Source organism: Micropterus salmoides, unplaced genomic scaffold (genome assembly GCF_014851395.1).
Source record: "Micropterus salmoides isolate LMB-PRFRI ecotype aquatic unplaced genomic scaffold, ASM1485139v1 Ms_hic_scaffold_2826, whole genome shotgun sequence".
Classification (NCBI taxonomy): domain Eukaryota; kingdom Metazoa; phylum Chordata; class Actinopteri; order Centrarchiformes; family Centrarchidae; genus Micropterus; species Micropterus salmoides.
This window is the reverse complement of record NW_024042069.1, coordinates 8768-34850: the sequence shown is the minus strand read 5'-3', so window position 1 is coordinate 34850 and position 26083 is coordinate 8768. Positions and strand designations below refer to the sequence as shown.

Genomic DNA, 26083 nt, shown 5'->3' with positions numbered 1-26083 from the left:
AGGAACCTCTTTCACAGTACACACAGTCATTTGATCCATTGCCAATATACAAATATTGATTAGTGCAATTCCCATAATGCATTGCAAGCCATGCTTTGCTTGTCTTAGCATTTTCCATAAGAGTTAAAGAGGAAGTTCTGAAGCAAACTCTAGTGGTGGTAAAAGGCTTTAAATTGGCATTCCATCCTTTCCATCATTCTGTCAGGTCTGTTTTATAAAGTCAAAGTACAGTAAATGGAGTTGGTGAGCTTGCTGAAAAGTCATAGGTGTTGAAATTGACCGTTGTCTTGTTATGTAGACACATTTTAGATGAACGATAGGATAGCGCTCATTGCTAATCTCACTGACAAACACATTGCATTTCCTGTGACTACTTCATAATAAAAGTCAACTTGTGTTTCGCCAGTTAAATGTTTTAATGTGAAGCTGCAGCAGTGGAAATGTTGGTTTGCTTTAGTACTAATTTAATACAGTATTTTTTCTGGAACAACCTGTTATATATAATATATACATTTTACAATACTTTCAGTGGGCTATAGGCCACCATTATGTTACTTCATTCGGTGATTAAATTAGTTTAAGGTGAAATGTATCTAAAGTTGACATCAAGTGCGAGGTCAGATTCTTTCTATTGTATTCTAACTTTCATATGTATTTTATTGTGCTAATATTCCTTATTTAACACTGATTTATGGAGTAGGTCACATATTATGTTAAATAAAAACTTGTTTTCATTTGATATCTAAATGTCATGTGTTGTAGTCTTGGTACAAAAACTCAAGGGTTGTATCTGCATCAACATACCAAGCCCTATTGTTGCTTTTTTACAATCTCATTATTGAAGCCCATATTCCACACTGAAGTCATGGTTTCCCAACACCCTGAAGCTCACTGAGATTCCACTGAGACGTCTTGTCAATTTTAGTTAGTTTAAAGCGATTCCCCCAATAAATCTTTGTCTTTGGAGTATAAAGTGCGCACCCTCTGTAGACTTGAAAGATAGCAGTAAGATGTTTGTAGCGAGCTTCTTCACAGGGAACAGCAGCTGTGCTTGAAACACAATGGATCCCAATGGTGACACATTTACGCTGTGGGGAAAAAGGTCACAAAACACCCAGAGAAACTTCTGAAACCACTGCTGTAGCATAATCAACTTTACGTTGTCAATCCAGTGTCCAATCAGTGTGATCCAAACACTTGTTGTAAAGGTAAAAAAAAGAAAAGAAAATAGAGAAATACTGAAGGATAGCATAGAAATGATGTCACAATGTCAAATAGAAAATAGCTCTACGTGGTTACATAACCATTTCTAGCTGATAATTGTCTAAAACAGTAACATGTTAAAGAGATCATATTCTGCTTTTGGGGGTTTTCCCTTTGCTTATGTGTATATATCTTTTTGTGCATGTAATAGGTTTGCAAAGTGAAAAAACCCCAAATCCACTTTCTCCCACAGAAAACACTGCTCCTGAACCGCCTGAAAACAACTCGACTGTAGTCCAGCCTTTACTTCTGAAACGTATCCGTGTCACTATGAAACATGCGTCATTGTTGAGCAGTTTCTACAAGTACTCCTAAATATGAAATTAAATTAACATTAGATACTCTGTAGAGAAAGTGCAAAGTAACTTACCACTCTGAAACATCTTGCTCCAGTCTAGGTTGCAAAGCTGGTTCAGGTTGTTCTGCCTGTGTTTTGGGATCAGGCTTGGGCTCAAACATGTTTGACTGAACCAAAGCTGTGGTTACCAGCTGAAGCGACTTTGTTTTGGAACACACTACCTTGCTTGTCAGGACCCGCCTCACTCTTCTGATTGGCTAGTAGTCCTTAACTAGGTACTGCGCATGTGCAACTCCAACAAAGATCAAATAGAAGTGAGATGCTTCACTCTGTAGCTAAAACGGAGCGTTCAACACACAGACCTCTTCAAGTGTAATGACAGAAAGAGCAAAGTGTGGATTAACAGCATTGTTATAAAGCAACAACACAGGAACTTGATGAAGGGAAAACGTAAATGCATAACGTGTATATCAGAAACCTGACACACTACATAGAAGAGTAGTAGTAGTAGTAGTAGCAGCTTCATGGCTTATGTAGCACAGACACCAGTGATCCTGATAATAATCGAGCTGATCTGTTGGCAGCTTCACAGCACAGACAGTGAGGACAGCAGTGTGTCCTGTCACTATGAATAGAACCTAACCCTGCCAGTCTTTTTCCATTCACTGACTGCTTATAAACTTACCTCCACCGGGATGTTCATGTTAATGGTTGTTGGTGTCTCTGACAGCGGATCCAGACAGTGAGTGCAGTCGATGCTGATGAGCCGTCAACAGGACACAAGTTTTCTTTAGCCTGGCTCCTGAGGGGACCCACCGCAGCAACTTCACAGTCCGAGACAATGGAGGTAGGAAACACTTCCCCCGGCACAGACTTACTGATTATTGACATTTGATAAAAGTGCCTTAAATTAAATGGTAAATGGACTCTACTGACATATATGGAGCCTGTCTATTCTTCTGACCACTCAAAGCACTTAACAATGTGTCACATTCACACAGGCATTACCCAGTGGCATTTACCCAATGTGAACTGCTTCAGCAACATTCAGAATGGGTATTTTTAGCTTTTCCCATTGGTGATCATTGTAAAAAAAAAAAAAGAACAAAAAAATCAGTCATCCCTCACCCATGAATGTATTTGCTGCAGCATTGTGTACAGTCTCTGTTATCATCATACATACATACAAATCCTGGCTGACCACAGTCGAACTATAGCCATTCTGTTCACACAAAGTCAAATCAGCGTTATTGTGATATTTCAAATTTAGTGATTATGATCCAGAAATTTTGACTTTGATATACAGGTGGGGCATATATATATATATATTATTTGATATTGATACAGTTTATCAAGTCAATATTTCTTTTTGATTGTAGTGCAGTTTTACATTTTTTGTTTACAAATTCATGTTGGCACAGCAGCAAGGAGGAATGTAAAGAACATAATACAATAACAGTAGAATCAGTAACATTCTATGTATAAATAATATACACACTGTATATACCCTATATACAATCAATATACAATTACTGTGCTGCCCCAGCTCAGCATAGACAGGATGGTTGACCATGATGGCTTTCAGCTTTCTCTCATTCTCCTCCCAGTCACTGTCTGTACACTGTCCAGCATCCCCGCCACCGAACTGGCCTTCCTTCTGGTTTAAAGTAGGGATGGGGGGTTGTATGTTATCTAGCAATGTACCCTGTCAGTTCAGCCCAAAGTTGCAAAACAGATACACCCCATGCTTTGTCTCCTTGTGAGATAGAATCAGCCACTTCTGCCGAGTGGACCCACACTTTTCATTCCCAGCTGATAATGAAGTGATTTTTATTCACACCTCCACTGTATGACGAAGTGTCGCACACGCTGTGCACTGCAGGTGTGCTACGATGATATTCTAACTGAACTTTCTCCTAATCAGATAACACCGCTGGCATCCTGACACGTCGATCTAGCTACAGCCGTCTTCACCAGAGCATCTACCTGGTTCCCGTGGTGATCACCGATGGAGACTACCCCATGCAGAGCAGCACAGGCACCCTCACTGTGAGGGTGTGCACCTGTGACCGTGAAGGCAACATGGAACTGTGTAATGCAGAGGCTCTGAGCAGCTCTCCTGGTCTCAGCACCGGAGCTCTCATTGCCATCCTCTTGTGTGCCATCATACTGCTGAGTAAGTATGGGAAAATGCACAGTCTTTGTTTGTGTGTATCACAGACCAAATAAAATGATTGTCTGGGCTTATTACAGTCCTTATTACAGCCATACATACCATTTTAGACTTTGGACTTTGTTTGACAGTTCAGAGTATACTAATTCAATTCAATTTATTTATATAGCGCCAAATCACAACAACAGTTATCTCACAGCGCTTTTCATAAAAGAGCAGGTCTAGACCGTACTCTGTGATGTTATTTACAGAAGCCCAACAGTTCCCACCAAGAGCAAGCACTAGGCGACAGAGGCAAGGAAAAACTTCCTTTTAATTCAATTCAATTCAATTCAATTCAATTTTATTTATATAGCGCCAAATCACAACAACAGTTATCTCACAGCGCTTTTCATAAAAGAGCAGGTCTAGACCGTACTCTGTGATGTATTTACAGAAGCCCAACAGTTCCCACCAAGAGCAAGCACTAGGCGACAGAGGCAAGGAAAAACTTCCTTTTAAGAGGCAGAAACCTCGAGCAGAACCATGGCTCAGGGTGGGCGGCCATCTGCCTCGACCGGTTGGGTGAGGGTGAGAGAGAGAGAGAGAGAGAGAGAGAGAGATGTAAGGAGAGAGAGATGTAAGGAGAGAGAGAGGGGAGGGAGGCAGCCTACACATATACACACAGAGGTACACACAGTGAAGGTAATTGCTATAGACCAAATGAAAAATGGTACAGATATTTATAATAGTGTTAATGGTAACCATCGTAATGTTAATGATTATAATAACAATAATAACAATAAGACTAGCAACAATAGTCGTTGTAGCAGAGGGTGTCGAGCAGGAACACGGGGGCAGCAGGTGACCCACAGCCACAGATCCAGACTCCACAGCTCCAGAGCCAGAAAACCTGCAGGAAGTGATAGGAGGAGAGAGGAGAGAGACGAGAAAGCACAAGACTACCAGAAAGGGGAGAAGTTGTGTTAGTAACATGCAATAATGGGATAAGGTTGCATACAGAGGGAGAGAAAGTAGAGGAGAGAGGAGCTCAGTGCATCATGGGAAATCCCCTGGCAGTCTAGGCCTATAGCAGCATAACTAAGGGATGGTTCAGGACTACCTGAGCCAGCCCTAACTATAAGCTTTATCAAAGAGGAAAGTCTTAAGCCTACTCTTAAATGTGGAGATGGTGTCTGCCTCCTGAACCCAAACTGGAACCTGGTTCCACAGGAGAGGAGCTTGATAGCTGAACGCTCTGGCTCCATTCTACTTTTGGAGACTCTAGGAACCACAAGTAACCCTGCATTCTGGGAGCGCAGTGCTCTGGTGGGGTAGTAAGGTACTATGAGCTCTTTAAGATAAATGGTGCCTGACCATTAAGAGCTTTGTAGGTAAGAAGAATGATTTTAAATTCTATTCTGGATTTTACTGGAAGCCAATGCAAAGAAGCTAAAACAGGAGAAATGTGATCTCTTTTCCTGGTTCCTGTCAGAACACGTGCTGCAGCATTCTGGATCAGCTGAAGAGTCTTAATGGACTTTTTCGAGCAGCCTGATAATAAGGAATTGCAGTAATCCAGCCTAGAAGTAACAAATGCATGGACTAGTTTTTCTGCATCATTTTTAGACAGGATGTTCCTGATTTTCACAATATTACGTAGGTGAAAAAAGGCGGTCCTTGAAATTTGCTTAATGTGAGACTTAAACGACATGTCCTGATCAAAGATAACTCCAAGATTCCTCACAGTGGTGCTGGAGGCCAAGGTGATGCCATCCAGGGAAACTATATCTTTAGATAATGCGTCACGGAGGTGCTTAGGCCCCAGAGCAATAACTTCAGTTTTATCTGAGTTTAACATGAGAAAATTACAGGTCATCCAGGTTTTAACATCCTGAAGGCACATTTGAAGTTTAGCTAACTGATGAGTTTCATCTGGCTTGATCGATAGATATAACTGAGTATCATCTGCATAACAATGAAAGCTTATGGAATGTTTCCTGATAATATTGCCTAAAGGAAGCATATATAAAGTGAAGAGGATTGGTCCAAGGACAGATCCTTGAGGAACTCCATGAGTAACTTTGGCGTGCATGGAGGACTCATTGTTAACATGTACAAACTGAAATCGATCTGATAAATAGGACTTAAACCAGCTTAGAGCGGTTCCTTTAATGCCAATGAAATATTCCAGTCTCTGCAATAGGATCTGATGGTCAATGGTATCAAATGCAGCACTAAGATCTAATAAAACCAGTACAGAGACAAGTCCTTTGTCTGATGCAATAAGGAGGTCATTAGTAATTTTCACCAGTGCTGTCTCTGTACTATGATGAGCTCTAAACCCTGACTGAAAATCCTCAAATAAACTATTGCTCTGTAGAAAGTCACACAGCTGTTTAGCAACTGCTTTCTCCAGAACCATAGAGAGAAATGGAAGGTTAGATATAGGTCTATAGTTGGCTAAAACATCCGGATCAAGTTTGGGCTTTTTCAGAAGAGGTTTAATTACAGCTACTTTAAAGTACTGTGGTACATAGCCTGTTGATAAAGATAGATTGATCATATCTAGTATAGAGGTGCTGACTAAGGGTAGAACATCTTTAAGCAGCCTAGTCGGGATGGGGTCTAAGAGGCAGGTTGATGGTTTAGATGAAGAAATTATTGAAGTTAGTTGGTAAAGATTGAGGGAAGCAAAACAGTCTAGACATGTATCTGGTTCTACAGCTGTTTCTAAGGTTCCTGAGTTAAGAGATAAGTCGGTGCCAATTTAAGAGGCAGAAACCTCGAGCAGAACCATGGCTCAGGGTGGGCGGCCATCTGCCTCGACCGGTTGGGGTGAGAGAGAGAGAGAGAGAGAGAGAGAGAGAGATGTAAGGAGAGAGAGAGAGATGTAAGGAGAGAGAGAGATGTAAGGAGAGAGAGAGGGGAGGGAGGCAGCCTACACAATATACACACAGAGGTACACACAGTGAAGGTAATGTTGCTATAGACTAAATGAAAAATGGTACAGATATTTATAATAGTGTTAATGGTAACCATCGTAATGTTAATGATTATAATAACAAAAATAGAATTAAACTAAACTTCAACTATTAATGAATAAGTAGGAAAAATAACTGGCAGATTATTCTATAATAAAAAATTGTTTTTAATTGCATAATATAAGTAGTAGATGTCAGTAGATGGGCAGTATTTGTTGCATCGAAATAACAGATATATATGTAAAAACAAACAAAAAAATAAAGTCCACTTTTTAACGTAGCTTTTTCTGCAGTTGTCAGCCACATGTCAGGGTTATCCTCTAGGGATGCACCAATCCATATCTTTCTCTGAAGAAATAGATTAATGAGCCACAGGTCAAAGTAAAAGAAAAGCTGTTATTGATATTCATAGGGCCTTTTATTTATTTGTTTTTCATGAACCGTTGTCAGTAACATAAAAATGTAATTTAATATAATAGCATTTATTAATTATATAAATAGCAACATATGCTAAATACATAAAAATATATTGCAAATTTAAATACAATTTCAATTCAATTCAATTTTATTTATATAGCGCCAAATCACAACAACAGTTATCTCACAGCGCTTTTCATAAAAGAGCAGGTCTAGACCATACTCTATGATGCTATTTACAGAAGCCCAACAATTCCCACCAAGAGCAAGCACTAGGCGACAGAGGCAAGGAAAAACTTCCTTTTAAGAGGCAGAAACAGAGAGGAACAGAGAGAGAGAGAGCAGGAGAGGAACAGAGAGAAAAAAGGAAGGAAGGATGGAAGGAGAGAGAGGGGAGGGAGGCAGCCTACACAATATACACACACAGAGGTACAGACAGTAAAGGTGATGTTGCTATAGACTAAATGAAAAATGGTATAGATATGTACATATCCTCTCCCTCTGTTTTCTCTGAACCCCTGCCACATCTGACCAGTGATGACATGTATAGCCACATGTCGTCATTCCGCCGCTGGTTATCGAGGTGGTGTCCAGCAAACGATGTGGGCTTTGTAGATCATTGGCAGACTTTCTGGGGAAGACCTGGTCTGATTCGGAAAGACAGAACCCTTCCAACTTGGGAAGGAGAAGCTCTCATTTCTAGAAATCGGGCCAAGTTTATTAGTGGACCAAATCCATGACAACCCAGAGTTGAGACCAGGACGCAGAGTCGCAGTCTAACACACTTCTCTGCTCCTCCATTTCAGGAGTTACTTAGTGAAAATCCTATAGTGACGGTGTCTGTCCCCCGACCATTGAAATTATTTAAAAAGGTAAACAGAAGAGGAGCTGTGCATAAAAACCTCATAAAAATTAAAACCACAAGAGCAATAGTGCAAACGAATAGGAGAGTTAAATGTGGACTCTTAAACATCAGATCTCTCTCTTCTAAAGGTGTACTAGTAAATGAACTAATATCAGATTATGATATTGATTTACTTTGTCTTACTGAAACCTGACTGGGTGATGGAGAATATGTTAGCCTAAATGAATCCACCCCTCCCAGTCATATTAATACTACATTCCTCGAGGCACAGGCCGAGGAGGTGGACTTCGACTCTAGGTTATTAATCAACTCTAAACCTAAACTAAACTATAACTCATTTGAAAGCCTTGTTCTTAGTCTTTCGCACCCAAGTTGGAAATCACTGCAACCAATTCTTTTTGTTATAGTGTACCGAGCACCTGGCCCGTACTCTGAATCCTTATCTGAATTCTTGTCAACTTTAGTTCTTAAAATGGACAAAGTTATTATTGTATTGTTATTACTGCGTTTATCTCTGTTTTAGATTCCATTGGCTTCTCTCAGAGTGTTCATGAACTGACTCACTGTTTTAACCACACCCTCGACCTTGTTTTGGTGTATGGTATTGAAATTGAACATTTAATAGTGTTCCCACAGAATCCCTCTTTATCCGACCACTGTTTGATAACTTTTGAGTTTGTATAGCTGAACTACACGCCATTGGGCAAAAATTTCTATACAAGATGTCTGTCTGATAGTGCTGTAGCTAAATTTAAGGATGCGATTCCATCAGCTCTAAATTCATTATCAAGTCACAGAGTAACAGAGGACTCCTATGCTAATTTCAGTGCCTCCCAAATCGATCATCTTGTTGATAGTGCAGCAGGCTTGCTGCGAATGACACTCGACTCTGTAGCCCCTCTAACTAGGTTGCTATTGCTAATAGGTCTCCTATTGCAGAGACTGGAACATTTCATTGGCATTAAAGGAACCGCTCTAAGCTGGTTTAAGTCCTATTTATCAGATCGATTTCAGTTTGTACATGTTAACGATGAGTCCTCCATGAACGCCAAAGTTAGTCATGGAGTTCCTCAAGGATCTGTCCTCGGACCAATCCTCTTCACTTTATATATGCTTCCCTTAGGCAATATTATCAGGAAATATTCCATAAACTTTCATTGTTATGCAGATGATACTCAGTTATATCAGTTAAACCAGATGAAACTCATCAGTTAGCTAAACTTCAAATGTGCCTTCAGGATGTTAAAACCTGGATGACCTGTAATTTTCTAATGTTAAACTCAGATAAAACTGTTATTGTTCTGGGGCCTAAGCACCTCCGTGACGCATTATCTAAAGATATAGTTTCCCTTGATGGCATCGCCCTGGCCTCCAGCACCACTGTGCTGACATGTCGTTTAAGTCTCACATTAAGCAAATTTCAAGGACCGCCTGAGACTTAACAGTACTGGAAGAACATATGGGAGAAAGAGGCATCCCACAACACCAATGCTCAGTGGCTAGTGGATCTAAGAACAGATCACAGCAATCTCCCACAACAAGATCCAGAAACCATTACAACGGCAGAAATGAGCGAGACATCAACTCACTGATCCACACTACCAGGATCTACAGAATGCCGTTCGGACTGGACAAGTGTGGTCGCATGGTATCAAAAAGAGGGAAAATGATCAGAACCGAGGGGATTGAACTACCAGAAGGCCACATTGCAGATTTTCAGGACAGCTACAAATACCTAGGGGTGCTGCAGGCTAACGGAAACCACGAAGAGGCTGCAAGGAAGGCCGCCACAGCCAAATACCTACAGAGAGTAAGGCAGGTCCTGAAAAGTCAGCAGGAAAAACAAGATCTGAGCCATCAACACATACGCTCTGCTAGTTAACAGATACCCTGCTGTTATAATAAACTGGCCAAAGGAGGAGATTGAGGCCACTGACATCAAGACAAAAAAGCTCCTCACAATGCATGGAGGGTTTCACCCCAAATCCAGCACCCTGAGACTGTACACCAAGCGTAGTGAGGGAGGCCAAGGGCAAGTGAGTGTCAAGACCACTGTCCAGGATGAAACGACAAAGATCCAGGAGTACATCAGGAAGATGGCCCCCAAAGATGAAGGGCTTAGTGAATACCTCAGGCAGCAGAAACCCGAGGGTGAGGACAAGGAAGAACCTTCATGGAGGGACAAGCCGCTGCAAGGCTTGTACCACAGACAAATAGAAGAAGTGGCTGATATCAAGAAATCCTACCAGTGGCTGGAAAAGGCTGGACTGAAGGACAGCACAGAAGCACTAATCATGGCGGCACAGGAACAGGCACTCAGTACAAGATCAATAGAGGCTGGGGTCTACCACACCAGGCAAGACCCCAGGTGCAGACTGTGCAAGGAAGCCCCTGAGACAGTACAGCACATAACAGCAGGGTGTAAGATGCAGGTAAGAAGTGCGTACATGGAATGCCATAACCAGGTAGCCTTCATAGTGTACAGGAACATCTGCCATGAGTATGGGCTGGAAGTCCCAAGGTCAAAATGGAAGACACCTCCTAAGGTAGTTGAGAATGACCGAGCTAAGATCCTGTGGGACTTCAAGATCCAGACTGAGAAACTGGTGATGACTAACCAACCAGACATCGTGTTGATCGACAAACGGCAGAAGAAGGCTGCAGTGATAGATGTGGCAATCCCAAGCGACAGCAACATCAAGAAGAAGGAACACGAGAAGCTTGAGAAATACCAAGGGCTGAAAGAAGAGCTAGAAAACATGTGGAAAGTAAGAGCAACAGTGGTGCCAGTGGTAATCGGAGCACTGGGGGCTGTGACCCCCAAACTGGGAAAGTGGCTACAGCCGATTCCAGGTAAAACATCAGAGGTCTCTGTCCTGAAGAGTGCAGTCCTAGGAACAGCTAAGATACTGCACAGAACCCTCAAACTCCCTGGCCTCTGGTAGAGGACCCGAGCTTGAGGATGACACATACCAGAGAGGGGGATTTAAATTTTTTTTTTCATCCTTATGCTACTGGAATTATGAAAACTAATGTGACAGAAATTAAATTATAAATAGGTAGGCCTGCACAACATGTAGCCCATGTACGAACACACTGTCTGCCCGGTGAAGCCATTGTGCTTTCTCATTTGCTGTAATGGAAAGCAATATTGGTTCAGAGCTGCAGTCTGCTGCTGCTCGTCAGAACCAAACTACATGAAATGAATGCATCTCATCTGCCACCACATCCCCCCTTATCCTCTTATTCATGCAGCGGACACAGTCCAGTGGGCCGCCAGGAAAATGAATACATATTTATGCCTCTGAAGGTGGACTCATTGCAGACTTAGTGGATACACACCAGTGACGCTGTAAGACAATCAGAGCTGAGCTGCTGAGACAGAGTCAGTCATGTCAATGTCATACTAAATGCTGCCCAGCATTCATGGGTTTTGTTTTGCAAGTTGAATGGCCAGGATCATTTATATCTAATAGTTATTATCAACACTATACACTAATTGTAGAACATTTTACAGACAGCAAACTTGAACACCAGCACAATCGAGAACACTAACATTTTAAAAGTATTAATGGACAGCAAGAAAAAGTAATCTTAAACTGCACCATTGTTTTGTAACGCTAAACACAAACAGATGCATAAAACAAATGCAGGACAGACGGATAAAACAAATGCAGGACGTTAATCACCACAGTACATTTCAATGGTGCAAGATGCAATAAGGTGCAGGACAGTATCATATGATGCAGTGGGAGTATGACACAATAAGAGAACCATGATGTACATTTGATGCAGTACCGTAACGCTGAACACTACACAATATGACAAAGTACAATACGATACCTAAGGAAACTACTAAACTATATGATATGACACTATACAATGCGATACAATACAGTATGTTACAACGGTACGACATGATATAACACTGTAGGATAAAATACAACATAGCATACAATGATACAACGATACAACAATGATAATGACAATGATACAACGCAACACTCATCATAATCATCTTCAACCGCTCATCTGCGCAGGGTCGTGAGGAGGCTGGAACTTATCCCTGCTGACATTGGGCGAGAAGCGGGGTATGCCATGGACAAGTCGCCAGTAAATCACAGGGCTGACACAGACAGACAACCATTCTCACACACACATTCACACCTAAGGGCAATTTAGAGTCTCCAATTAACCCACACATCATTGGACTGTGGGAGGAAGCTTGAGCACCCAGAGAGAACCCTCGCAATATAATACTGATACTGATAATGTATTACAATATGATATGATACAACATGACAGGGTAGGATACCACAGGAGGAGCATGTTTTAAATAAAGCTAATATTGTAACGCCACAACTGGTTACGACACTGTATACAATATAGTATGATGAGATACCATACAATATGACCAGATGCAACATGACATGGTACTATATCATACAAAATACAATGTACAACCCTAATAAGACATGTTTGTCTCTTTGTCAGGCACATGGGTAAAAATGTTAATTTCCATTACAATGTGTTGAATGAGGGTGAGTCTCAACAAAAAGTTTTTGATAATTCATCCTTTGGATAGGTCATAAGTGATATGAAGGTGAATCACTACGCTTACATGGAGTATAAGTCGTCCCCAAGCAGCAACCTCCAGGGCTGAAAAGTGGAGCCAGGGCGAAGTGCCAAAAATGAGAAGGCTTGGCTCGCTGATTCATCCCAAAGGTGTTCTATCAGGTTGGGGTCAGGACTCCATGTCTTTATGGACCTTGCTTTGTGCACTGGTGCGCAGTCATATTGGAACAGGAAGGGGCCATCCCCACACTGTTTACACACAGTTGGGAGCATGAAATTGTCCAAAATGTCTTGGTCACTGGAACTAAGGGGCCAAGCCTAACAACAACTATTGTTACTAGTCCTATTGTTATTATGATTGTTATCATTAACACTACTATAAATATCTGTACCATTTTTCATTTAGTCTATAGCAACATCACCTTTACTGTCTGTACAACTGTGTGTATATTATGTAGGCTGCCTCCCTCCCCTCTCTTCCATCCCTCTCTTTTTCTCTCTTTTTCTCTCTGTTCCTCTCCTGCCCTCTCCCTCTCTGTTCACTGCATCCGACGCTTTGCATTGCACTTGGTGATGTAGGCTTTGGACGCAGCTGCTCTTCCATGGAAACCCATTCCATTAAAGCTCTCTGGGCACTGTTTTTGAGCTAGTCCGAAGGCCACACGATGTTTGGAGGTCTGTAGCTATTGATAATTTCATTGGAACTGTACAAGGGGTACATTGTTATATATTTCACCGTCTTAAATTTTATTAAGGCTTAAAGTTATGCATCATTAACCCTTTCATGCATGAATTATTAAATCACAAAGTAATTAAAAAATTATACCTATGAACTTTATTGCTCAGTATCTATCCATCCATCCATCGTCAACCGCTCATCCTGTGTACAGGGTCGCGGGGGGCTGGAGCCAATCCCAGCTTACATCGGGCGAAGGGCGGGGTACACCCTGGACAGGTCGCCAGTCCATCGCAGGGCTATTGCCCAGTATATTTTATTAAAAAATGTGGACACCATGCATCAACGGCATAAAAAGTGATTTAATGGAACTCAAAAAAACTATGTTTAAAACATTTACTAAAAGCAAGTGGTATGAATACACAAAGTTATTCAAGTGTAAATTATGTCGTAATTTTAAATAAAACATACAAAATTAGGCGGAATCCACATAGGCAGAATGTAGCCTTTGGCACACAACGTACACTGGAGTGGACAGGTGTATTTTCAGTGACAAAAACAAATGTACAAGAAATATATCATTAAAATCTAGGTATCAAAGATTTTTTTTTACATCTTATTTAGTTGAAAAATAGTACCCTCCACTATTTTGAATTTATCATGCAATATATCAAAATGACAGAGATGTAAGGATAATAATCAAATGGAATTGTAGACCACACTTTGCCAGTCCGCCATGTGGTGGTTGGATACTATTACTTAAATGTGTCAAAATGGCTTCCAAATATCTCTCCACTGTAGTGGATGTCATGCTCAGCCGGGAGCATGGTTAGTTCACTTAGTAGAATGCTCACCCCATGTACAAGGCTGGGTCCTTACTGCAGTGGCCAGGGGTCGAGTCCTGCCCTTTGCTGCAAGTTACCCCGTCTCTCTTCGCGTTTTCTACAGATATCCACTGTCCTGTCTCTCAAATAAAAGGCCAAAAAGGATTAGCCAGAGTCAGGGACTGCTAAGAGGGGATGGCCACAATGGCTCTTTAGAAACCTGTGGGTGACGTCACATAGACTTGTGTCCATGTCTATGGTCGTCCCCCAGAACTGGGGTTTATTAATACCATCATTATTCTCGCAGACAGCCCAAAATGGAATTTTTCATGTAAGAAGATAGATGTGGATATAATAGCCAGCAGTTCTAAAATGAACTGATGGTGAACTCCAGTGCAGACTGCAGCTCATATTCAGCTACAATAGCTCTTCATGTGCTCTCAACTGGAATGAACACCGGAGAAGACAAATGACATGCCCATCATCCTCCTCTATAGTTGATCTCATTACTAAGTCCTGTTGTTCAGGGTGGACTTGAACCAAATACAAAAATACAGCTTTTCAACTAATGTTCTCACCAAAGAAGATACATCACAGGTATTATCTCTGATAACACTGCCTTTGGTTTTGCAAATGGTTTTCTTAATAAAATCACAGTGTCTAATTATATTTAACATGCTAATCAAAACACAGCCTGAAGCTGTAATGTTTTAGTAACACTGATATGCATATGAATGTATTCCTAGCCACTATAACCATCACATTAGTATTTTATTTTTCTTCATATATCTTCCAGCAGACCAATTTGGCTCTCTCTCCCCTGTACACACTGCATAGTAACTGCCTACTTTATCTTTAAAAAATATTCCTCCTTTTGTATTTTTATATCTACATTTACGTTTCCCTTCACACCACAGCTCCTGTTCCTTTGCAGACATTTCCTGCTGTAATTTGAGACACTACCGTGAGTGATTTCAGGCCTGACCTGAACTCTGCTTCTGTTCTTTCTTGTTGCCACCGTGGTCTTAACTTGATTTAAATTCAAACGGACCTCCATGAGCTTGGCCAATCAGATGTTCTGCATGATTACTTATGGCTGAGCCCTCTCTGAAATCAAAGGCTGCTGTCCTTTTTTGTCTGCCTGTAAGCAGCCATCATGTTTTCACACTTGTTTGTGATAACATCCACATATTGTTGTTAGAGTCTGAATCAATATGAGCTATAGTTCACAAGAATGCACTCTGACTTCAAGTGGTGTTCCATTGTACTTTTCTTGTTGGAGGTTGGAAATTTCTGAGTGGCCTGGAATGCACCATGACTTTGTAGCGATGTCAACATGATCACAGATCCAAGCAGTTCACTTGAGTACAATGTTGCAGTCACCAATAAAAGCAATTATTATCTGTCCTCGCTGACTGTATGTTCTGAACATGCTCTTCACTTTAAAATGGTCTAATCCCATATCTTTCTGCTGTTGTCTCCTGCAGTGATCGTGGTTCTGTTCACAGCGTTGAAACGCCAAAGAAAGCAGGAACCTCTCATCATCTCCAAGGAGGATGTCCGGGACAATGTGGTGAGCTACAACGACGAGGGCGGAGGGGAGGAGGACACCCAGGCTTTTGACATCGGAGCACTGCGACATCCAGACGCTGCGGCCGCCTTGGAGGACTCTGCCAAACAAAGGCGTGACATCATGCCCACTGACACCCTGCTGTACCCACAACGCTGCTGCCCTGCCCCCGCCATCTCCAGCCTCATCATGCCGCCAGTCTGCAGACCATCACGGAATAACGGGGACGTACGCGAGTTCATCAATCAGAGAGTGCTGGAGAATGACTGCAACCCCACTGCACCGCCATACGATTCCCTGGCTACCTATGCCTACGAGGGAGCAGGCTCAGTGGCCGAGTCGCTGAGCTCACTGGGCTCAGCGTCATCTGAGGCTGAGCAGGACTACCACTACCTGAGTGAATGGGGGCCTAGGTTCAGGAAACTAGCAGACCTGTACGGGGCTGAGGACAGTGACTTCTCCTAACAAAGATTTTGACCAATGGACAGCAACATCTAACCACAAACTCAGATTGTTACTGATGAGCTTGTGAGAACCTTTTAAAATACAGATGACACACCCCACATGAAGAACCAACAGATGTGCTGGCAGATTCTGTTTAATGAGAAGAACGCTGCCTGATCTTTGACCTGAATCCATGTACAGGGGTACATGGATTGAAAAATGCTTACTAAGGCGTTTTCAAAAGGGACTCAAGTCTTAAATATCTGATTTTGGGAATGACAACTAATTGATGTAGAAATGTAAATTAACCAGCAGGACTTGAGAGCACAAAATGCTTCAGTTCCGCCAGTGTGAACCTCTTTAAAGGCTAACTTCAGGCCTGAAAGGACTTTTGAATCCAGACTGAATTTTGTATTGAGAATTTGACTTTTAATGATTTCAGGCTTTGCTTTAATATCTCCTTGGTTACCAAATAATTACATGGCAGAGTGTTTCTTGTGGCTTTACATGTGCCGTTCAAGGCAAACTGAAGAAGAAAGCGTTGGGGAACCAGGTCAACAAAACCCCAGTGTAGTTATTTTAGGACCGGATAACAAACAATTACCTCTGCACATATGAAGTGAAGAGTGTGGGGAAGACATGTATTTTTCTCTTTTTGACTAAGTGCCCTTCTGCTTCCCTTCAAGCTGAGCTGTGGAGGCCTGTAGGTTGGCTGACACTGGAGGGGGCTAATGACTCCTACATGACCGCTTTTTGTCTTTTTTGCTGTCTTGTACAAAAGGACCATTCCAGAGGAGCCGAAGGATCCTCGCCTGAATATTGCCTTCTTCGGGACACAGAGTAAAAAGAAAACAAGTCATATGAGTAAATGCACTGATTTCTTTATGTTTTACGCAGGTTTGAAACTTTTTTTATGCTGCACACAAAAAGAGGATAATGTTCATGGCATCATTTCCAGTTTATAGCTCTAGATTATGTGTACACTGTGTCACAAATGTGGTTGATCTGAGGTATACTGGGAGTATACCAAGTTCTATATATATTTCATTTCTTTTTCTATAACAAAACTTCAGATATAACACATGATGTTGAACAATGATAAATAAAGCGTTGATAATATGTTTCATATTTACATGAGGGAAATGGGGAAGCCCTTCCTTCACAGTAGAGCTGTCACTTTTTATTCAAAAATTCCAAATACTGTTGGAGTGTGAATGAACTTACCAAATTACAAGTGTTTCACATCAAGCCATTTCTTATAATATTTCTATAATATCAATGGATCAAATGACTACATTGAATTTGGAAGAGGAGTGTGCAGGCGTTAATGCTCAATTGCCAGATGTGGCCTATACAAGGGTCTGCGCTAGACGGAGCCACGGTGAATGAAAAAACTCCACAAAAGCCATTATTGTACATGTGGCTCTTCCTCCTCTACATTGCCATCATCTGCGATTTTATTTCAACAATAAACACATTTAAAATAGAAAAAAAAGATACAATTTGACTAGATAGCCTACTTAACTATGACAGAAGCACAAAAATAAAGGATAACTGACCAAATGAACAACATCTGAATAAGTTATCAAAATAAGACAGGCATAACGCTCTTATTCTGAAGTCCTCTATGTGGAATATGAAGCCGTGCAGAGAAAGAAACAAAACGTGATCGGTAGTAGAAGCACAAGAAAATACAAATAAATAAGTCAACAACATGGAACAGACAAAACACACAGCCACAATGCTGTTCACGCTGAAATGTAGAAATATGACCATCAGAAAAGTAAGGAAACAATAAAACATAACATCATAAAACAGTAAAATATTCAGACCATAACGGACCTTAAAAATACAGGATTGCAGATTTTGGATAGCACGATGCGAGACAAAGGCGAGTTTGAATAATAGAGTCTTCAGCAATTTTTTAAGTTGGCAACAGAGACCGCAGAACATATGTCTAAAGAAAGAACGACCAATTCAAAGACATGATCACTTTTTTTAGTCGAGCATGAGGAACCTAAGTGGCCTAGTAGATAGAAGGGTGGAGCAGGTCAGAGATCAACATAGGGGCTAGGGTTAGCCATTCGGGGCCCTACATGTGAAAAGAAGAAGCTTAAAAAAAAACTTGATAGGAAGCCAATTTAAAGACAATGTTACTAACCTAGATCACTCTGTGTGGACAGCAACAAACAGTTACAACCTGACACCATATTACAAACTACATGTGCTGAAAAAATATATTCAATATGTGAATTAATAAACAGCATTTACTTTATTATTGTTATTATTTCTTTATGTACTGGTTTATCTGCTTATGTTTAATTAGCCCTCCCTTGTGTCTCATTCACAGACAGAGGTTTTGTTGTTAAATGTTGTAATTGACCGACACTGGAAGCAGAACATTTATCACCTGCTTTGATATCACAGCACTGAAGCAAAACGTCAGAATCAAAACAGACAACCTCGATGCAACATTAAAAACAACATCAGCATCCAAGTGAGGGATGAACCCATGAGGTGAACATCATTTACTGATCCAGACTCTGTTATTCTCATTTGGGATCAGGACTTGTGTGTTTTGGCAATTGCAGTTAAAGCAGCAGTTTGTTCCAGTTGTGTTTTGTGACTGTCGTCTGCTCTGAAGGCTAAAAACAATAATGTCCACGCATTTTCTTTATAATTGTAATTCATTATTTTTTGTACCAAATATTTATAGGACACAATGGTGATATTCCTGGAGGGGGGAAAAATTTAAATTCTGTCCAGCTTCACTGTTTTTAATGTAATTTTGGAAATGTGCTGTGGGCAGTCTACCGTCGGTATATGATGTATTATCAAGTTGTTTAGTTTTATTAAATAAACTTTTACAGTGAAAGTGTGGTGTTTTTTTTTATTTGATGACAAACCATATGGATCCCAGAGATGCTCACAAGTCTTTGAGCTAGACTCCAAGTCAAGTCTCAAGTCTCTCGTGGTTATAATGAATGTTGTTTTACCTGCTGCATTCAGTCCAGGCTGCTTATAAAACTATAAACATAGCTATAAGGGATTCTGTAACACAACCATGCAATGTGCAATGCAATTGATGACAGCTTGATAACTACTGTAAGTCAGCGCCCCCCAGACTTTCAAAGCAGTGTAACATTAACTGTAAAACTTGCTTGTAAAAACACGTTATGGAAAATACAACACTCTTTTATTAAGTAAATCTTTCATCTTATGTCATTTACAACAAGTCATGTTTCTTTTAAGTGAGTGGAGTGTTGATTGTGATTTATAAAGGGAACTTGCTTACAGATGTTCGTACGCACGGTTTGTAAGTCTGAATATTTTATGCCGTATGCCATTTTTGGCTTTTGGGCGCACGTACACTTTTAGTGAGGATTCTACACACAGTTTTATAAAAGAGACCCCAGGACCGGAAGGCTCTGTAGCAGGTGATTAAAACTGCTCAGAAGATTATTGGTACCCATCTCCCGAGTATGAGTGATATTGGTGAGGTGAGGTGCCTACGCAGAGCCCAAAGGATACTAAAAGACAGCCACACCCAGCCACAACCTGTTCACCCTGCTGCATTCTGGGGAGAGATATACAGTACAAAAGTTTCAGCTGCGGCACCACCAGACTGCAGTGCAGTTTTTTCCCCCAAGCAATCAGGCACAAACTCAAATTGATCCGCAGCACTGCTCTATTGATCATTGAATATTGTTAATATCTGTTTACCATCAATTACCTGTATTAATGTATATTGTCTGCTATGTAGCAGAAGGGAGTTAAACAGCTCAATTTCATTATATAATAATTCCATTATATAACCCGTTTATCATTATATAACCTGTTTATTGTGACAATAAATGTACCTACCTACCTAATATTGATCAGTTGGGGGCCCAAAGCTCAATTATTTCCCCCTTCCTGTCTTCACCCAATCCATGCTGGGACAGGCTCCAACCCCATGACCTTGAATAAAGACACTAAAAGCTGACCTACTACACAGATTGTGTGCTGCTCACACAAGATGTTGACCCAGACTGTCCTGTTTACATGTCAACAAGTCCTCTGACCTAAACGACAAAATGGGTTGTTTATCCATGCCTCCCAAAATGACACATATTAGTGTTTCTTGACCAGTCCAACAACAGGCTAGGAAATCCATCGTCAAACGCTTATCCTGCGTACAGGGTCGCGGGGGGCTGGAGCCAATTCAGCCGACATCGGGCAAAAGGCAGGGTACACCCTGGACAGGTTGCCAGTCCATCGCAGGGCCACACATAGACAAACAACCACTCACGCTCACACCTGAGGACAATTTAGGGTCACCAATCAACCTAGGCCGCATGTCTTTGGACGGTGGGAGGAAGCCAGAGCACCCCGAGAGACGCAGACACGGGGGGGGGAACATGCAAACTCCACACAGAAAGGCCAGGGCAACCGGGGTTTGAACCCACAACCTTCTTGCTGTGAGGTAACAGTGCTGTGCTGCCCTCAATGAAAACCTTTATTAATAAATCCCTTCTTTATTTCCTTTTTGTCAATGGGCTGTAACCTCACTCAGATGATGGCTGTTTTTTTCTGTTGCTCGGAACAACCACTATTCAGCTTGTTATGTGAAGGTTTCGGATTGGGATGAAAACTCAGTCAACATCAGAAAGGCTGATTATTAGCACACAGGCCAATAATCAGCTGACCAGTTGCTAACATTATCCTGTGCAAAATACTATTGTTGAAACATAATGGCTTTCTACATGACATCACCAGCTAACATAATCCACATCCTGTGTACCGCTGGTATTACGTCAAAGTGTTGATTTAGCTGCAAAAAACACTACACTACACTACAAAGCTAATGTGGAGCGATTTATTATACTAGCCTGTGGTGATGCAAGGCAGGAGTAGCCCGCTATCATTAGCATGGTTCTGCCGCTGTTTGTTTTGTAACGTTCAATTTAGATTTATTGACGTTTTGCCGATACTCAGGTACACAGCTTCTCCACCATCTCAGTCGCTGTAACTAACTTGACCCACAAAATATACAATAATGCTACTTACTGCTGTTATAAAGTGTGGCAACAATCAAATTTATAATATTCAGTCTAGCTCACTAACTGTTTTGTTATCATCCAATACATTTAGCTGTGCTCACATTGCTGAGCCTCTGCTGAAAATAATGTTGGTTACTGAGACTGTAACGCTATCATGTAACGAGCATGGATTAGTTCAACATCAAGCTGAGAAAAATATTACTCTAACGCTACACTGGGAGTTTATCTGAGTTTCCAGCATGTTGTGTAATAATAATAATAATAACTTTATTTATAAAGCACTTATCAAACAAAAGTGCAAAGTGCTTCACAAAAGATAACGAGGACAATACAAGATTCAAAATACAAATAAAAATGGAAATCAAAAATAAGTAAAATAGATTGACTATAAAAATAAAACTGGAATAAATAGCAACTAAAATAAAAACCTTAAGATAAAACAGGCAGCTCAGACAAAATCAGGATATGCCTTCCGAGAAAAGTGCATTTTCAATAGAGATGACACTGACTCTAAGAGCCTTACCTCCTCGGGTAGGTCGTTTCAGAGTCTCGTGCCCTGACAGCAAAAGCTTTGTCCCCTTTAGTTTTTAGCCTGAGCACAGGAAGAGACAGAAGACCCCTGCTGGAAGATCTCAAATTACACAGAGGTTCATAAAGAGTTAAAAGGTCTAATATATAAACCAATTCTGACATAAAGGGAAATAAATACAGAAATAAATAAATGCTCAATAAATAAATAAGCATCCAATTAAATGCACAAAAATAAAGTAAATAAATAATAATCTATAATAATAATATATATTATTATTTATTTATTGTCCATTATAATCTTCAACTTTATTAAGTACTTCTTTTTTAAATGTATTTATTTATGTGTGTGTTTTAATATTTTGTCTGTGAAGCCGGGACAAGTTACACACACAACTTCAAATACGATTTGCAGGGTTTCTTTTTATTGTTTTCCCACCTTCAGGGCTGCTACTTTTATGTAAACTGAAGCAAAGATGCAGTCGCTCCACTTGAGTAACTATATAACAGGAATACAGCCCAAAGTTGGCACATAAAGCGGCATAAGCACGGTTACAAAAAAATACGGCAGTGGCACCTCTAATAAGAGGTCAAAAAAAAACAATTACAACACTGCACAGTAAACATTACACATCAGTTGTGCTAACCACGAAACAATGTGTCCATACACAGATAGATACATTAATTATACAAATAAAAAAAACAACATTCATTAGTTAACTTCCGTTTCATACCTAACTCACGGATAACGAGCTCTCGTGGCCCACACGTTAGGTTTCTTCCACAAGCATCGGCTATCATTTACGCAACAATTGCATACAATGTGGAATTTAATACATACATCATACACCACTAGACAGTTTACTTCCTGTATTTTCCCGGCGCCCCTTGACCTCTTGGCAAGCACGCGGCTGTTTGAGTCAGCAACGCTATGCCCTCTGCTGTCTAAAATCAACACCTGCAGCACTCTCGCTACAGCAGAAAATTGTGCAAATAGAGGTTTTGTAACTTGAACCTCTTGTATATTTAAGGTTTGACTATATCACCTGGTTACATCTGTTTTATTCTTCCTTTGCATTTCTACCTTGTTTATTTCCACAGTGGTTATATATTTCGGTCTGCTCTTTTCACATTTCCCTATGCATTTCTGCCTAATTATGCAAATGAGAAGGGGCTGTGTCTCAAGGGGTCAATTTATCGCCTATTGGTGAGTCAACTCTAAAGTATTAATTATTAAAGTATTAATATTCATACGTTTATTAAAAACATAAGTAGACATGCTACAATTGTATACATGACCATTGGCTAAGATACAGTATAATATTCTTTTAATGTAGCAGAGGCTGACAAATACCACAAACTACTCAATTATATTCAAATTATTGTATTGCAGAGTGATCCTAAGGAGACTGAATAATGTGCATTGCATCTGTGTTTTACAGTGTGTTATGAAGAGGGAAGAAAGAAGACAAAGGAGGCAGAGACACTGTCTGACTTACAGTCAGACACAGAAGTGTCATGTAAAATGCTACTAAGGTGTAAAATGTATGTCAATTTGCTCATTATTAGAGAATAATTTTCCTTTCCCCTTATTACAGAAAGTTCCTAAGCAGATCCTAACCGCTGCTGCTGCTAACTGCTTGGTAACCATGGTAATAAGGGTTAGGAAATGATTTAGGAAAAAGGCCATTACAGATTAACAGTTCCTAAATCAATGTTCTTTTCCTAACTTAAGATATGAAGAGTGTATTACAGAAGCACCCTAACTTCATAAAATCTTAAATAAACTCTCCTAACTTTAGGATAACTGTTAAGCTGTCCTAACTTTTACTTTTCCATCAGGTAGTGTTTGCTAAATCGTTTAATCCACATTGTCGCTCTTTTATTGCTTTTACAAAATCAACAAAATGTATACAGGACGAACTTATTAATTGATTCTACTGATGTGTTTGATGACAAAACCCTCGTTAGTAGAAAGGCTGCAGGTGATGTAACGCTAGATAATGTCTCATTATATAACATAATTTGAAGGCTTGATGTAACAAAAGGATCCTAATGCAAGTCTTAGAAGGAGATCGTTAAATTCAAGAAATACATGAAAAACATGATGATGTTAGCCTGCAGCCTTTATGTTTTACCTTCATTATTAACTTTCCCTAGAAGAGTACGGGTCTCTGCCGGGGTCAGTGAGGGAGCACAGGTGGAGCCTGACATTAAAAAGAATGATTTTAAATTCTATTCTGGATTTTACTGGAAGCCAATGCAGAGAATCTAAGACAGAAGAAATGTGATCTCTTTTCCTGGTTCCTGTCAGAACATGTGCTGCAGCATTCTGGATCAGCTGAAGAGTCTTAATGGAGTTTTTTCGACCAGCCTGATAATAAAGAATTGCAGTAATCCAGCCTAGAAGTAACAAATGCATGGTCTAGTTTTTCTGCATTATTTTTAGACAGGATATTCCTAATTTTTGCAATATTACGTACGTGAAAAAAGATCCTGAACATCCTGAAGGCACATTTGAAGTTTAGCTAACTGATGAGTTTCACCTGGCTCGATCGATAGATATAACTGTGTATCATCTGCATAACAATGAAAGTTTATGGAATATTTCCTGATAATATTGCCTAAGGGAAGCATATATAAAGTGAAGAGGATTATTGGTCCGAGGACAGATCCTTGAGGAACTCCATGACTAACTTTGGCGTGCATGGAGGACTCATCGTTAACATGTACAAACTGAAATCGATCTGATAAATAGGACTTAAACCAGCTTAGAGCGGTTCCTTTAAGGCCAATGAAATGTTCCAGTCTCTGCAATAGGACCAGATGGTCAATGGTATCAAATGCAGCACTAAGATCTAATAAAACCAGTACAGAGACAAGTCCTTTGTTTGATGCAATAAGGAGGTCGTTAGTAATTTTCACCAGTGCTGTCTCTGTGCTATGATCAACTCTAAATCCTGACTGAAAATCCTCAAATAAACTATTACTCTGTAGAAAGTCACACAGCTGTTTAGCAACTGCTTTCTCCAGGACCTTAGAGAGAAATGGAAGGTTAGATATAGGTCTATAGTTGGCTAAAACATCCGGATCAAGTTTGGGCTTTTTCAGAAGAGGTTTAATTACAGCTACTTTAAAGTACTGTGGTACATAGCCAGTTGATAAAGCTAGATTGATCATATCTAGTATAGAAGTGCTAACTAAGGGTAAAACTTCTTTAAGCAGCCTAGTCGGGATGGGGTCTAAGACAACTTCCCTTCATGGCCACCAGGGCGCCTCATCAGCAGGTCCGACCGCTTTCAGAGTGCTACTCGGAGTGGCTCGCTTCCTGCTTGATGAACAGATGGATGGACAGCCTGATCCGCTGGGATCACAGGCTGCAGTTCGCGTCCCCCCCCCTCCCTCCTTCGCCGGGATTGTGGAGACTGTGCTCTGTGCGATCAGGAATTACCCGCTCCTTGGCCAGCCTCTTTGGGTCTGGCCGACGAGAAGCGACAGCTGGAGGACTTGGGTCTCTCCCGTGAGGTGGTTCGCACCATCCAAGGATCGAGAGCCGCCTCCACTCAGTCCTCTTAGTCCTCTAAGTGGTCGGCTTTCCAACGCTGGTGTCTGGACCAGGGGATGGACCCGGTCACCTGTCTGCCCCCAGCGGTGCCTTCGTCCCTCCAGTTGCTCACGCTCAAACCTACGCTGTCGCTATCTTGTCCTGTCATGAGGGCTTTGGGGACAGGACTGTGTTCTCCCATCCCCTGGTGAAGTGTTTCCTTAGGGGTGTGTAGAGGCGCAGGCCAGTGACGCGGCCTGTAGACCCACAGTGGGATTTGGCGCTGGTTTTACGTGTGTTGACCCAAGACCCGTTTGAGCCTTTGGAGACGGCGGACCTGAGGTTCCTTTTGGTAAAGGTCGCCTTGCTCCTGGCTCTGACATCGGATAAGAGGGTCAGCGATCTGGCTGACCTCTCTGTCGCCCCGTCGTGTTTCAGGACTCAGGGCTGATTCCTACCCCGGCGTTCATGCCTAAAAGCATTACGAGCTCCTTTCGGTCGCGGGTCATCACCCTCTCGGGCTTCTTTCCTCCCCCCCTTGGGTCGGTGGAGGACGGCACGTCCCACCTCCTCTGCCCGGTGCGAGCGCTGTCCTGTTATGTGGCGCGCACGGCCGCCTGGCGCAGTTCGCAGCGTCTGTTTGTGCACTACAGGGAGTGGTCCAAGGGACTTCCCCTGTTGGCGCAGCGCCTGTCTCACTGGCTTTGTGATGCCATTTCCCTGGCTTACGTGTCTGCCGGTGAGTCTCCCCCGGACAGCTTCAAGGCACACTCCACGAGAGGCGTCTCCTCCACGAGAGGCGTCTCCTCCTCAGTGGCGTTGCACGGGGGGATGACAGTGGACGACATCTGCACGGCAGCCTCCTGGTCATCTCCATGCACTTTCGTCCATTTCTACCTGC

At 41.4% G+C, this 26083-nt stretch overlaps 1 pseudogene; it reads left to right on the top strand.

The window, feature by feature from the left end:
• The first annotated feature begins 2291 nt into the window (after positions 1-2291).
• On the top strand, positions 2292-18943 carry LOC119882008 (annotated as a pseudogene).
• Positions 18944-26083: the final 7140 nt, after the last annotated feature.